Genomic DNA, 14,362 nt, shown 5'->3' on the forward strand with positions numbered 1-14,362 from the left:
AATACAGAGGTGTTGCTAATGCTTTCTTTTCCTCCCTTACCTCCCCTCTCTTCCGTCTCCCTACCTCTGTACCACTGGGGAGAGTGCACTGCTTGTTCAATCACATTGCATTATGGGGGTTGGAGACATTGAATAACTGTGACATTATAAAACCAAACTGTGATTTCTGAGAGGCCATTGAATCGTGTGTGTGTGCATGCGCGAGTGTGTGTGTGTGTGTGTGTGATGCCATTCAACCGCTCGGCTGCCTTTTATTTCTGTCTGACCACAGGCTCGTAAAAACACATTCTGGCACCAGCAGCTAAAGGCCTCAGCCCACGCCGCCTCAGGTACTAAGGTTTCACTCTTTCTTTCCCTCAAATCCCTCCCTTTCCCTCTCCCTCTGCCTCTGTCTCCGTGACTGTCTGCTCCCGTCTCCATACCAACTCCTTTTCACTCATTCATTTCACTGGTCTAAACTGTGCGTCTGGCTCCTCCAATTAAAAACCCCTCCTTGCTTCCTTTATCTCTTTTTGTTCGTTTTTATTTTACACTTGATTTAAGGGCTTAAACATCCATCTCTTCAAACTGCACCGAGAGGCTCAGGGTCTTGAGGAGAAACAGTACGCCAAGCAGCTGTTAAGATTCTCTCAACAGCCATGACAGCATAAATAGCATCACAAATACTTACTCTTTTAATTAGCCTGTAACTGCTCTATACAGCTGCACAGAATTAAAATGCGCAAAAAAATGGGGCAGATGGTCAGGAATAAAACAGCAAGCAAAAGACAAAAAACTGAAAACCAAATGATGTAAAGAAACTGTTGGGAACTCGGGAATATTAAATGTTGGCACGGGGTAATTCAGTTCTCTTTTATACTATGTATACTGCTTAAATAGTAAAATATTAAATATTGCTAACCAGTGAATGAAGTGTAAGTGAATCTATGCAGCATATTAAGTGTTACTACCTTGGCCAGAAAAAAAACAGATGACTATTTACTTATCACATCACATGGTCACATGATAACAGGAAGCCCCTCTCTCACAGTAGCAGTAGTCTCTGCTTCCAAAGTGTTGTGTGTGGGAGAGTTTAGTAAAAAGGTGCGGCAGTAATGAGATGACCCTATAAATATAAAACGTGTAAGAATGATAAGTGGCTAAAAAAAAAAAAAAATTCATACACTGACTGTGGGGATATGATACTGCAATCTTGTGGCTTCACAAGGCCTAAAAATACACTAGAAAACAGCCTACTGACATCATAGGTTCTGTAAACTGATTTTGGGTAATGGATTAGAGAACACGCACGCACACGCACGCACGCACACGCACGAACACACACACACACGGCAGGGAGATGCCGAAAGGTTATCTGTGAGTCACATGTTACCCTTTCAACTTGTGAAATGGAGCTGTCTTCTGTGCTATAATCTCCTCCAAATGATGTCACACCTGCTGCTGCGGCGCGGTGATGATCTCACGGATAGTGCCGGACACAGACGTATGACCTCTGCGACGACCTGAAGCCGTGACTTTCTCTCTGCCATCTCATCATTAACCGCATTCATTCTTTGTTTTCCACTGTGAAAACTGCTTTAATCAACAACCGCAACATCTAGAAATAAGGGATGAGGGTGTATATTTGCGTGTGTTTGTGTTTGTGTGCGTGCGTGTCTCTGGTTGTTGCAATCAGTCGTGAGCCTAATTATCATCAGGAATCAAAACATATAGAGAGCTTTTGAGAGAGTCACACACAGTGGGACAAAAGAAAAAGAGACAGAAAGGTTATGAAGTTCTGACCCTGCAATCATGACGACTGTCGGGATCAATTGTCTCATCAATGTATCTCCTGACACAAGCACATGCGCTGGCAACAGGCAAAGTGTCAGGATTGTTCACCAGCTTGAGTGTGAATATAATGTGAAACTAATTTGCACTTACAGTACACTGACAATCAACAGAGCCCCCTTGGCAAACAAACAAGTCCATGTATGTCATTTATGCTGTTAGTTACGTGTGCTGGATACGTTTTAGAGCGTGTAGTAGTATGTATGCAGAGGACAACTACAGTATGTGCTCTGTTTGAAGACATGATGTGTTTTTTATGAATACCTAAGACTTAACCCAGTCCATGCCCATGCATGTTTGTGCATGGGCTTGAGACTGTGTTTAATCAGCTGCTGGTTGTTATGATGGGTAGCCCCTAGTCTCTGTGACCCCATCTTCCCTCTTGGCCTTGGCCTTGGCCTTGGCCAATCAAAAAGCAGCGTGGGGTCACAGTGGGGTTGCGAATCAGGGGTTAAGCTGAAAAAGCATACACGGCTGACCCGGCAGTGGGGGAAAAAAAACTACTCTCTCTGAGGGGGAATCAGCCAGGCAAACACACGCGCACGCATGCACACACACACACACACACGCACAGACAAAACCAGTGTGCAGCCTGCATGAGGGATGTGCTCCACAGCTCTTCAGGTAGCTTTTCTTTACTGTCTCAACACTTGTTCTTGCTTTTGTGCAGCCACAGAAGGTGGGGCGTTTGTTATGTAAAATTCTAAGTTCCTGCAATTTGGCATTGATCATGGAGGCAATTAACATGTTTTCTCTCCTACTCAACACAGCTCTGACTCATACTCATTCACACATACACACACCTCCAAAACAGGGGAAGTTTAATTAATCTCTGGCACTCTACGCTTTGACGCGAAACACAAATCTAAGTGTCTCCAGTGGATGCCTCCCTCGCCTCCCTCTTACCATTCCTCCTCTTCCCACAATCCATTGTTCAATTCCCGATGGAGACACAAACAAGTCCTCAAACACATGCACATTACAGATAGGCCTCTTTTTTTCATATTTTCACCTTTTTCTTCTCAATTTTGGAAAGCATAATTCCCCTGTAGGACAGTTCCTGTCACTTCTTGTACTGCTGTTGTCCTGGGGAGGCAGAAACAGGCATGGGCCTCCTCTTCATTGTGTCACCAGCAGTGTCTTTTTTCACTTGCCACCTTTGCTGGAAGGGTATAACAAGCCCCCTTAGATCCAACTATCCTCCATGCTGGTGCCCTAACCAACCAGTGGGAGTCAAAACTGGGGGGGTTGAACCCAAGTCTCAGCAGTGTTTTGCCACTGCATCACCCCTTTGCAATAAAAAGAGAGAGGCCTTTGAAACAGAGCTGGAACAAAAGGACTGCTGTTTGTGTGTGAGAGAAAAATCTGTAGCATTTGTACTCCAGTGACACATCCAAACAGCTGGACGTCAGCTTAGACAAAGAGAGAGGTGAGGAGAAGGGGATGGTGGAGAAAAGAAGCATACAGGCTTTTTTGTGTGACTGCACATGGACAAACTGACGAAAGCACTGTTCTAAAAGTTCAAAAGATCAGAAAGGATAAACTTAGCGATATTCCCATGTAAAAACCAAAACTACCAACATTAATCCTACTAACAAGTATTGTTACAAAGTCCTGGTGCAGTAAATACTCATTAGAGTTACAAATCCGCAGCTTAAAATAGTCCCTACATAAAATGTATTTACTCGTGTTTGAGAAATGTTTGCTAAAGAAATATAGAACCAGATGTTTTAAAAATTATATATTCATTATCTGTTTTTAACACACAAATCCAAACAATATTTTTTTCACTGGTTATTAATATAATGTGCAGGTTGAGAATTTCTGTCTTGAAATATACACATTCACAATAATTCACCGCAGACTTTCAGCGTCCTGTGATGTCTATATCCTGCTTCAGGGGATTTTCTTCCTGCCAAGAAGAGAAATTCTGAGGGAAATACTCACGTCTCAATCCAAATTTATCACCATATTGGAATTTAGTGGAGCCCTGATGCTCAACACAAACACATGCACACACTCTCACAGTCCACTCAGTTATCTCACAGATACTTCACTGCTCATTCCCTGAACACACAAGGTGCGGAAGTCTGAAATGCGACTAAGGCTGAAAATAGCAAAGCACCCAGGTTTAATTTCCTCAAGTCATTTGTTCTGGCCTGATCCTGGGAGGGTGAGAGCAGCCTAGGGGTCCTGGTTAAATATTATCCCTGGGGGGGGGGGGGGCAAAAAAAAAAAAAAAAAACATCAGTGGCTACCAGCCACAGCTACCAGCTTTACAGGGTCGTGGATAAATATTATCAGTGGTGTCTGCTGATTACAATGGTTAATAGGACGCAGAGACACAAAGATGGACAAACACACACATGTAGTGAAGGGTTAAAAAACTTCTGTTCACGCGATTGTATGTTACCAATTTTACCTTGCTGTTTTGTAGCAGTTAGGCTTCTAAATGTCAGCACACACACATCCATGCACACACACAGGCAGCTAAGATTTGTTCACTCAAGCCGGGTTGAGCCAGATGACAACAATAATAGGGGTAAAATACAAACATGCACCGGTGATGACCTCGAGTGTGGAACGATAACATCTACTGCCGCTGAAAGAGAGATACAGAGCCAGAGTGGGAGAGAAAACAAGGAGAACGAGAGATGGGATGACTCTGGCAGACAGAGTCAAACAAGAAGAGGGAGAGGAAGAGGAAGAGAGAGAGAGAGCGAGAGCAGAGACATAGGTGGAGCCATGAAAATGAAAGGTCATGTTCAGGAAGAGACTCTATGGATTCTCCTGTGGTTCTGAGTCAAAGTCTAACAGCCTTGTCTTTCTGCAGCGGCTTGTCAGCTAAGGTAACAAGTCTGAGACACAAAAAAGACACATCTTTGTCTGTCTTTGTTTGTCTGTGTGTGTGAGGAGTATAGATGTGTGGTGTCTCCTGTGTGAACTCCAGACTAGCTGGATTTAAGCAGTCTGAGCTGACAGAGGTATGTGGGATGGACTAAGCCCAGATATCTGCTGCACAGACACACACAGACACACAGACACACAGACACACAGACACACACACACACACACACACACACACACGAAGAAGAAAAAGGAAAAAGGGATCTGATATTAGAGAATGACAAAGGACACCACAGAAACAGGAGATATGGAGTAAGAAACAGCATCACAAACAGAAAAACAGATGGAAAGAAATTCAAAACCTGTTGTTTACTTTGCATTAAAACCCCAGGAAGACAATCCTTGTGTTTTTTTCTTCCTATGATAAGACCACTTCCAGTTTAGCAACATATGATATCCCAGACTGGGGTGCTTAGAGCTGAAGCTGTCGCCTGCAGTATGGCTGTTGGCAACAACTGAATGGTTTTTACATGTGCCTGTCTGACTGTCTTAATACTAGATAACACCAGACCTCTGGAAACATTAACAGTGGTTCTATGTTGTCAGTGTGAAAGACATCCTCATCCTTACGATGACTTGTCATTTTACCTCTGTTTAACAGCACTTTATTCTTCCCCACAGGAGAAACATACACATAAAAGATAGTGTTTGGTCATAGTGTTGAGTGTCTTTGGATTAGTCGAATCAACAGAAAATTAATTGACAACCATTTGGAATCAATTATTCCTTCAAGCAAAAAGGCCAAAAGTCCTCTTCCTGCTTTTCTTTATCTCATGTGGTAATCAATATGAATTTGCTTTGGCTGTTGCTCAGACAAAACTAGCAATCTTGAAGACACCATGTTGGGATTTAGGAACTTGTCATGGGCTTTGTTTTGACAATTTTCTGACATTTAATAGACCAAATGGTTAATTGAGAAAGTAATGTGCAGTTGGATCAATATTGAACATGATTGTTAGTTGTTAAACTTTAGATTTCTGTCTTATAGACTCATATTTCAGAAAATGATTGGTTCAAAATAAATCAATTTAGGAAAGATTTAAAAATAGTTATGCTATTTTTAGGTCTATTCTAAATTCTAGGAAAAAATGATGCTGCTTTTGAGAAAAATAAAAAAGTATCATAAAATACTGTGATCTCAACCAATGAAAAAAGTGAAGACAAGCGGTGCCCAAACACAGCGTCAGATCTTTTAGACACTTAGTTATTGGTTTCATGTGCAGGAATTTCTATTATGCTCAGCGTCTATGGGCCTAGAACCATACAGCTGATCTTACTTTGTGTGCATACGTGTATTTGGAAATGTGTGTGTGTGTGTGTGTTTTTGACAAGGCTAATTGCATCAGGGCTGTCTGAGGGCGCTGCTGGCTCCCAAGTCATTACCAGGAAAGACAGATGTTTTAGCACTCAGCACACCGCATTCATGGGCACACACACACACACACACACACACACACACACACACACACACACACACACACACACACACACACAAACACAACATTACGTACTACACCTATGAAAGCTGTGAGGTGATGCCTAAATCAGGTTTTATGTGAACAGCATAAAAAAGCAGCTCGATTTTACAGCCCAGCCCAATATTGAACATGACTCTACTCTAAATATCTCGCTGAAGTGTCACCGGGTTTAACACCGTGACCTCCATGCTACGATGCGTTTTTATAGCGTCGCATTGCACTGAATGTCTAAAATTGTGTTTGAATAGTCTCCAAAATGAACAATGCGTAGTTGTGCGAGTGACAAAGTGCAGCGCTTGTTTTTGTACATCTTGTGGCAGCCATATTCGGCAGGCTGTGTTCTCGCTCTCTCTCCCTGATGCATTTTCCATGTGTGCTGGAAAGACAAACACAGCTGCACTTTAATGACACTCAAATGCTTCTGGGATTCAGAATGCGTGCGTGTGCGAGTGTGTGTGTATGTGTGTGTTTGTGTGTTCTTTTTGACCACTTCAGTGAAAAGCTTGTTGCAGTTACTCTTGCGCTGTATGCTTACCCCTCACTCTCCCCCCAGAACTCCCCACCGCAACTCCTTGCCTCACCTTGTATATGCGTCTTTCTATGTGTGTGTGCGTGTGTGTGCACATGTGAGCATGCATGGGTGCGTTCCTCAGAGAGTCATGAAGGCCTAAGTGGTATTTCTGGGCCGCTATGCATGCCATGAAATAGCTTGTCAGCATCGTCAACCCTGACCAGTGATCTCTTTACACCCCTCTTTTTTTTTTTTTTTTTTTACTGTATACCCCCTATTCACAAACACATACACACATGCACACATGCACACACGCAGACTACAGGGAGTCCCCGGACGAGATGAGACAGGCTGTGAGCTTCAAATGACCCCGAAAACAGAACTGCTGCTGAGTGATAAATGAGACAAATACACGCTGGCGCTCTCTCCCCCTCACTTTCTTTCTGTCTTGCTCTCCCTCATTAACACAGCACAAATGGAGCCATCTCCTCTCTCTCCTCTCCTCCCATCTCCACACATAAATCTTCTCATCTCTAACACATAAATTAACATAAATTTTAATTTTCCTCTATCTCATTCTTTTTCTCCAGCGTTTTACTACCTAGCAAAAAGGGAAAACAGTTTTCACGCTCCATCAGCACCTCCGTCGTGAACTTTGAACGTACAAAATAAAACCCGAGAAATCGAGTGTAAAACAGCCGGATTTTCTTATATTACAAAGATTTTGTAATCTGGCAGCAGCATGAGACATCTGTCAGATAACAGTCAGTCACATACGCTTATAAAGACACTGTGTGTTTTACTCTCAGTCAGTTTATACAGTAATATCCTGTCATATCCCGGCATGAGTTCTGCAGGTTAAACTCTAGAGTCTTATATAGTGGAGGAAGAATTACAAGTTACCGGGGCAATAAAGCATGTGGACACGCAGCTGTGTATACAATCCGTACAAGTGTATGTGGGTTTTGTTGGATTTATGGATTATTACATCAGTTTTGTCACAACACAAAATGTACGGACTCTTAACAGTTATTCAAACAGGCACATACGTGGACTGAAAAGTCTCATTGGCAGCTAGTGCTGGATCAACAGCTTATTGATGCGAAGTCAGTGTGAAGAGAAGTGTGAATCAAACAGCAGTTGTTTGCCGTACTCATCCCTTGATTCCCGCACAATCTGTTCCTCCTACTCAGCACTTTTCGCAACACATACTGCAGAAGATGATAAAGCCAGTATGATACTTTTATTGATCTGTTTTTTTGTTTGTTTTTTCAAAATGTAGTTCAGCTGTTTCCTTAGATGTCCCGGAATCACCTTCTGTCTCTTTTTTCCTGTGATCGGTCTTTCACTATCTCTCACGCTCTGTCTGAGCTCATGAGTTGAGCCTTGAGGAATCCTCTCTCTCGTGTTCTCAAAGTAATGCAGTGATCTCTTTTTGAGTAGCTACAGTGTGAGTGAGTGTGTGTGTGTGTGTGTGTGTGTGTGTGTGTGTGTGTGTGTGTGTGTGTGTCCCAATTGTAGGTCAATCTGATATTGTCAGGGTTATAAAGTAGACGTGTGTGTGTGCTTCTGCACTCTATGTGTCAATATGTCCATTCATTATATAATTTTTGGCTGACCAAAAGGCAAGTCTCAACAACCTGCTAAGGAAACTTAATTCAACCACCTGTCAAGCTCAACATCAAAGGCAAGGTTTGAAAAATAGTCACTGTGGCTGCCATTTACAACGTTTATCTGGCAAACCATATTCCCACTGTGAACACCTCAGCCTTCAGCTTCCAGATGTTATCACAGTTCGGGTTCGGATCTCACACTACGAGTAGGAATGAGCCCAGAAAACCAATGCAACCAATGCACTTTGTTTGACCTCTCACATGAAACCAGTCTGCCATGGAAGTCCCTCTTCAGGAACTCGAGGCTTCAGACAACACAGTTCCCAGTGTGACAGGTGCACGTAAACCCTCCATCACGATAAGGTCAAGGTTGGACAAGGTAAGGGCTACAGGGTTAACATGAGTTGGACCTAAAAAAGCGAAGCATATAGCTACACATAATAAACTCACCGTGACAACCTGTAATCTTACTTAGTGGACTTCACACACCTAGTTAAACTGCCATTTAAATATCCCAATACAGGAATTGGATGAATGATTTTACATGAACTCTATATACTTCCATTATGCACGTGTGCAAAGCTCAAGTCCAACTTTCATTTAAAAGACAATTAAAGACCTTTGGCTCACAGAGCTGGACTCAACCTGAGCAGCCCTTAGCTGATCCCCAGTTGGTCTAATGATGGTGAAACACACACACAGAAACACACATACACACACACGCACACGCACACACTTTTCTTCCAACCATTTCCCATCCTGATGTGATGAAGTCTGGCCGGAAACAGCCATTTCCCTGAATGTTCCCATCTCTCCTCCGGCATACTCCCTCATCCCTGATTCATTGCCAATAAATCACAGGGGGACAAAAGGAACAGAAAGAGGGAGACAGACCAAGTAAGAAAAAGTGTAAGACAGAGAGAGAAAGAGAAGAGGAGAAGGAAGGGGAGATGGCAGTATAAACCAGGAGACAGTGCACTGGAGATAGGAAAACAGAAATGAAGGGAAACCAGATGTGTGATGTATCCTCATCGGCACCGCTCAGGGGTGGAGTTTGAACTGCCAAATATGGCTGTGTGTAATCTGAAGTGGTGACGTATTATCAAAGAAAACAACAACAACACAGATGCCATAAAAACACCATCACTAAACGGATATGCTTTATTTCATGGTGCTGGTCAGACTCTAAACAAGTGGAAAGAGAGGAAGAGGTAGTTGGCAAGAGAAAAACAGACAAGACTGTTGGGTAATTTGCTACTCGAGCTTTCTTATTACGACCAGCAATTTATGACACTTGTGCACACAAATCGTCTAGGTCTATAGCAAAACATGGACTAGGATTAAAATCAGTCTGTGCATCTCACAAATGAACAATCTCCCTCTCCTCAGCTACATTTCATCAAAGCTATGAGAAAGTGCCAAACAACACAGACTGAAACAATTTGCACACCGCTCTCCTTGTTTTTTCCCCCCCCATCCTCTACTTACAGAAGCCTACTATGGCAGAGTAATGTGCGCCACCTGCAAACTCCACCCAACTGAAGAGGCTTTTGATCATGCCTTTCCTACTGTTTACTCTCCCACAGCGGTTCCAGTTACCACTACTACCTCCCCTGTCCACCCATCAACATCGCACCTCAGCCCAACACAAGGGATTTCAGTCAGCACTGGAACCCTCTTCATTTCTCTGTGGGTTTACATTATCTCCTCAAACAGAAGTTGGCATCCGTGTCCTTATGGCATACCTGTGCAGTTATAGGAACGAAATTTCCTCTTATCGGGTTTATTTTAGCTCTGAGGCCTCTAGGTCTAGAGTAGTAGAGTTTAATGTTATCATTAATACAAAGAGCCGGCAGGAATGAACAAAAGAAGTGGGAGTGCATAAAAAGGACGGCCACACCCAGCACCGAGGTAAAGTACAGCGGTAACAAGAGATTCTGAAACTTGTTGAGTGAAAACATCAATCTCTAAAACGTCAGAGTTGTTATGTCTGAGTGAACCACTTAACTCAAGAGCAACAAGTGTTAAAATCATTACCGCCACTGGATACATTAATACAAAAAAACAAAAACAAAAAACGGAGACGGAAAGTTTATATTTGACCTTGGAAACAACAGCTGAAAAAAACAATCCCACCACAAGGTCCATTTCATAGCTGATCAGGAGTATTCAGTCTGAGCACCGCACTCACAAAAACAGGAATCAGAATTTGTACAGTATCATGAGAACTGGGTGAACTCCATCTGCTAAAAGCTCCAGAACAGCCACTAAATGGACCTTGTGGTGAGATTGTTTTGTCAACAACAATATCTGCTTTCTGCAATGTCCTCAGTGACATGTTTTCTCCTGACTCCACTGAGGTGCAGTTTCATCTCCAAACCGCACAATAAGTATCTTTTTAACTAAATTTTTGACCTACAGTACATATATAATATATAATATTATACATGTTACAGTATCTATTGTAATAGAAATGAAAGTTTGCCTCCTGATCTTTGCAGTTCTTAAGTAAACTGAGTCTGACTGTTTCAACAGATGACCCTTTGCCGTTTGAAGTGCCGTATCAGGACGGGCTGTTCCTATGAACCTGATGTTGTTGACATTTCGTCAGCCACAAACACAAACCTGATGGTGCATGTTTTCACAGTAGCCAAATCCATCAACCACGAAGGTGCAGATCGCCATGTGGGAGCACATAAGGTGACAGAATGCCACCGAGATGGAGGCTGACTCATCGTCCACCTATTCTGCTGCATATGTGAAGTTACCATGACACACTGTTCTGAGACACGTTATCACTCGGAGCCGATGCCTCCCTGCAAAACCTGTGCAGATTCTGAGTGTGTGTAATCACATGTTTTAGTCTGTGCAATTAATACTATAAAGGTTGAAATCATTAGATGTGGTTGAAAACAACCAAACAAGGTTGGGACGTTGCAAAAAATAAATCACAGTGAGTGGTTCATAATTATGACATTATAACACAATGTCCACCAAAATAATCCTCAGTCTGGTGGATGTAGTAATTGTGCAGCAGTAGATTCAGAGAGATGTGCACTGTTAAGTTAAAAATAGTGCGGCGCAGAACAATTTCAGCAGGAATGACAAGAATTCAGGATTATACAATTTCCCGGTTTTGTTTATCCAGGGGAGAGCTATGTCAACACTTTTTGTATACAGAACCTTATCACATCTGCAGAAAGGTGCTAGGATGTGCCAAACACAATCTAATATACTGTAGTCTGGTGCAAAAATGTGAAACAGAACTATGCGAGCGTAAAGTATGGAGGTGGTTTACTTCAGTAACATTAACAACTTTGAATCACGAGGTCAGAATAGTAAAGTTTACATTTTTTAAGCACGTTATGATACCTACTGATCTTCTATGAGGCATTTCACCATGCAGTCCAGTTGATCAACATGTGACCCAGGTCAATTACAACTCACAAACTGCATCTTTAAAGAGTGGAGGAGCATTTCGTTGCCTGAAAAGTTGACCAGGGTCTCACGCTATTCTCAGCGCTTTTCCCCTACAGGGTTTCCTGTCCTGATCAGCAGGGGTAGACGGACCCTCTCATTACGGAGACCGCAGATGAAAATGAGAGCGAAATGAGGCCCATTACCATGCGGGCGTGACTAATATCCCTCGACAGACCTCTCCACATGCAGTGGACACGCACACGCTCATCACACGTGCACATCCAAGTTAAACGTGTACACAAAAATAAAGTCAGACGCGCACGCTAAGATGCTCGCGAATCAATAAAGTTGCACAGAAACAAAGACGACGGGAAGTTGGTAATAAACTTTGGCTCTATTAAATTGACCAGATCTAGGGCTGTTCTGTGGGGGGTGTCTGGCTCTTACCAGTGTGTTCATGTATAGGTGTATGTGTGTGTGTGTGTGTGTGTGTACGTTCCCTAATCACCCATGATGTCATTAGCGCTAAATGTGACCCTGGCTCAGCCTAATTCCTGCCCACTAAAAGGCCTGCCTTCTCTATTCCCTCCCTCACAATCTCTTTCTTCTCTTCCTAACCGCTCTTACATCATCTGACCAGTCCGTGTAATATTTCATCTCTCGTGTGCTTCTCTCATCTCTCCAAATATCCACTCCGCTCTTCATTTCATGAGATGTCCACGAGATGTTCATTACCTCACTGGAATTCACAATCATCAACCTCTAACCGACCACTAGTCTTGCTCTCACTTCAATCATCAGCTCCTAAAATGCTGTTTTACCGATTTCTGTTTTCATTTTGGCTTTACTTTCCTACCTTTATTTCTTCCTCTTGTTCCATTTCCATACAGTCATTCCATCACCTATTTCTTCTCTTTCACTTACATATCATCCGCTATTTCCTCTCCCTTTATATTTTTCCACTCAAGCTCATCATTTGGTGCCTTAAATATGTTTCCATTCCAATTTAATCTAAAAGTCAGTCAATGGTCAGCGTTTTTCATATTTCACTCTCATTGTTCCATTGCGGCAGTTCTATCTTCATCTCTGATCCATTCCAACTTTTTCCTCCCTTTCTACCTCCCTGTCTCTTATGTTTTAACTGCCCCCCCTTTGCCGATCGGGTCTGCTGAGTGATTTATCGCCTTGCAACAGGCTGGCAGAAAGAGGGAAGAGAAAGGGAGGAGAGGTAGATGAAGAGAGGAGGGGTTGAGTAGGAATTGGGCTGTTTGGCGTTTGAAGTACATGAAGGAGTAATATAAAATACACCTGGTCCATCCATGGGGCACTCTCCGTACACAGAAACAAAGGGAAGGGAGGGAGACGTAGAGGAGGAGAGAGGAGGGCCGGGCCGCAGGGAGGAGAGGGGGGGATAGAAAGGGGGAGGAGGGGTCACTTCGTGTTTCCTTTCAGGATGGCTTTTATGGTGTAACTTCAAACGCTGACCTCCCACACCCCCGCCCCTGCATCCCCCCTGCTCCCTCGCTCCATCCGTCCGTCCATTCGTCCCTCCCTCCTCTTTCTCACTATTGTGTATGGCCAAGTGGACAGTAATTGGCTATTCTTTCATGAGGCTGATTTCAGCACTCTCTTCCCCCCCACAGGAAGGGGCCCTTTTGCTGCCCCTTAGAAGTAAGTGTATTTGTGTGTATATGTGTGTGTGTGTGTGTGTGTGCGTACGTTGTAAATATGCCAGACAGTAGGTATCAGGTGGTTGAAGGGGGCTGCACTGGCTGCGGACTCCACAGGCATTTCTTTCACTGTGTGCTCCAAATTACAACACAGGAATTGGAGGTAATCTAACACGGAGAAATCATGTTCCAGCTTGAGGTTTTATGAATTTTACGTACAGCTTAAAAATGTATAATTTATTTTAGGAATAAAGTTTACATTACATCTGTTGAAAGCTAAGTGTGTTAAAAGGAAAAGTAAAGCCCTAAAAAGTCACTGGATATACATAATATTCTTGGCAATGAATGAGTGTTTTATTTTTCCGTCCGCCCAGAGGCACTTACCTAACTTATTCATGCCATAAAATGTATTTTACAAAAAGATGAGAGGCTTTGCAAATGTTTCTGTCTACAATATCTGAGCATATTGCAAGTGATATATAAAAGCTGCTCTACTCTCACTAATGACTTCTGGCCCTCTGCGGCTTATAGATCAGTGTGCGTTCATTAATGATGCAGGCGAGTGTGCAAGCGTGTGCGTCAATTAGTGTGTGGAGGGGATTAGCCGTCCCTGGAGAGCCCTAATTAACCATACACGCACGCTTTTTTGGATCGTTTTCGTGGCACTTTTCACCATTTTATTTGGTGATAAACAAACTGCAAACTGACAGGAAGTACGGGAAGACAAGGAAGGATGCAACAAAGGTTCAAGGCCAGATTCAATGCCTGAATGTTGAGGCCAAATGGTGTCCACCACCTTCCCCCCAGACAAACACAGACACCATCCTACACAGGCATTGACCATGACCACACACACACACACACACACACACACACACACACACACACACACACACACACACAGGAGGGTATGTGATGTATACAAACTCTTAA

The 14,362-nt window shown here is 43.1% G+C and overlaps 1 protein-coding gene across 5 annotated transcripts in view; it reads right to left on the reverse strand.

The window, feature by feature from the left end:
* The window catches only part of aopep (aminopeptidase O (putative)), a 78,213-nt gene that overhangs the window by 26,586 nt on the left and 37,265 nt on the right, over window positions 1-14,362 (reverse strand). The gene's annotated exons all lie outside the window — the stretch shown is intronic.

Source organism: Seriola lalandi, unplaced genomic scaffold (assembly GCF_002814215.2).
Source record: "Seriola lalandi dorsalis isolate HSWRI2012SDOR001 ecotype SW California unplaced genomic scaffold, Sedor1 jcf7180002054938, whole genome shotgun sequence".
Taxonomy (NCBI): Eukaryota; Metazoa; Chordata; class Actinopteri; order Carangiformes; family Carangidae; genus Seriola; species Seriola lalandi.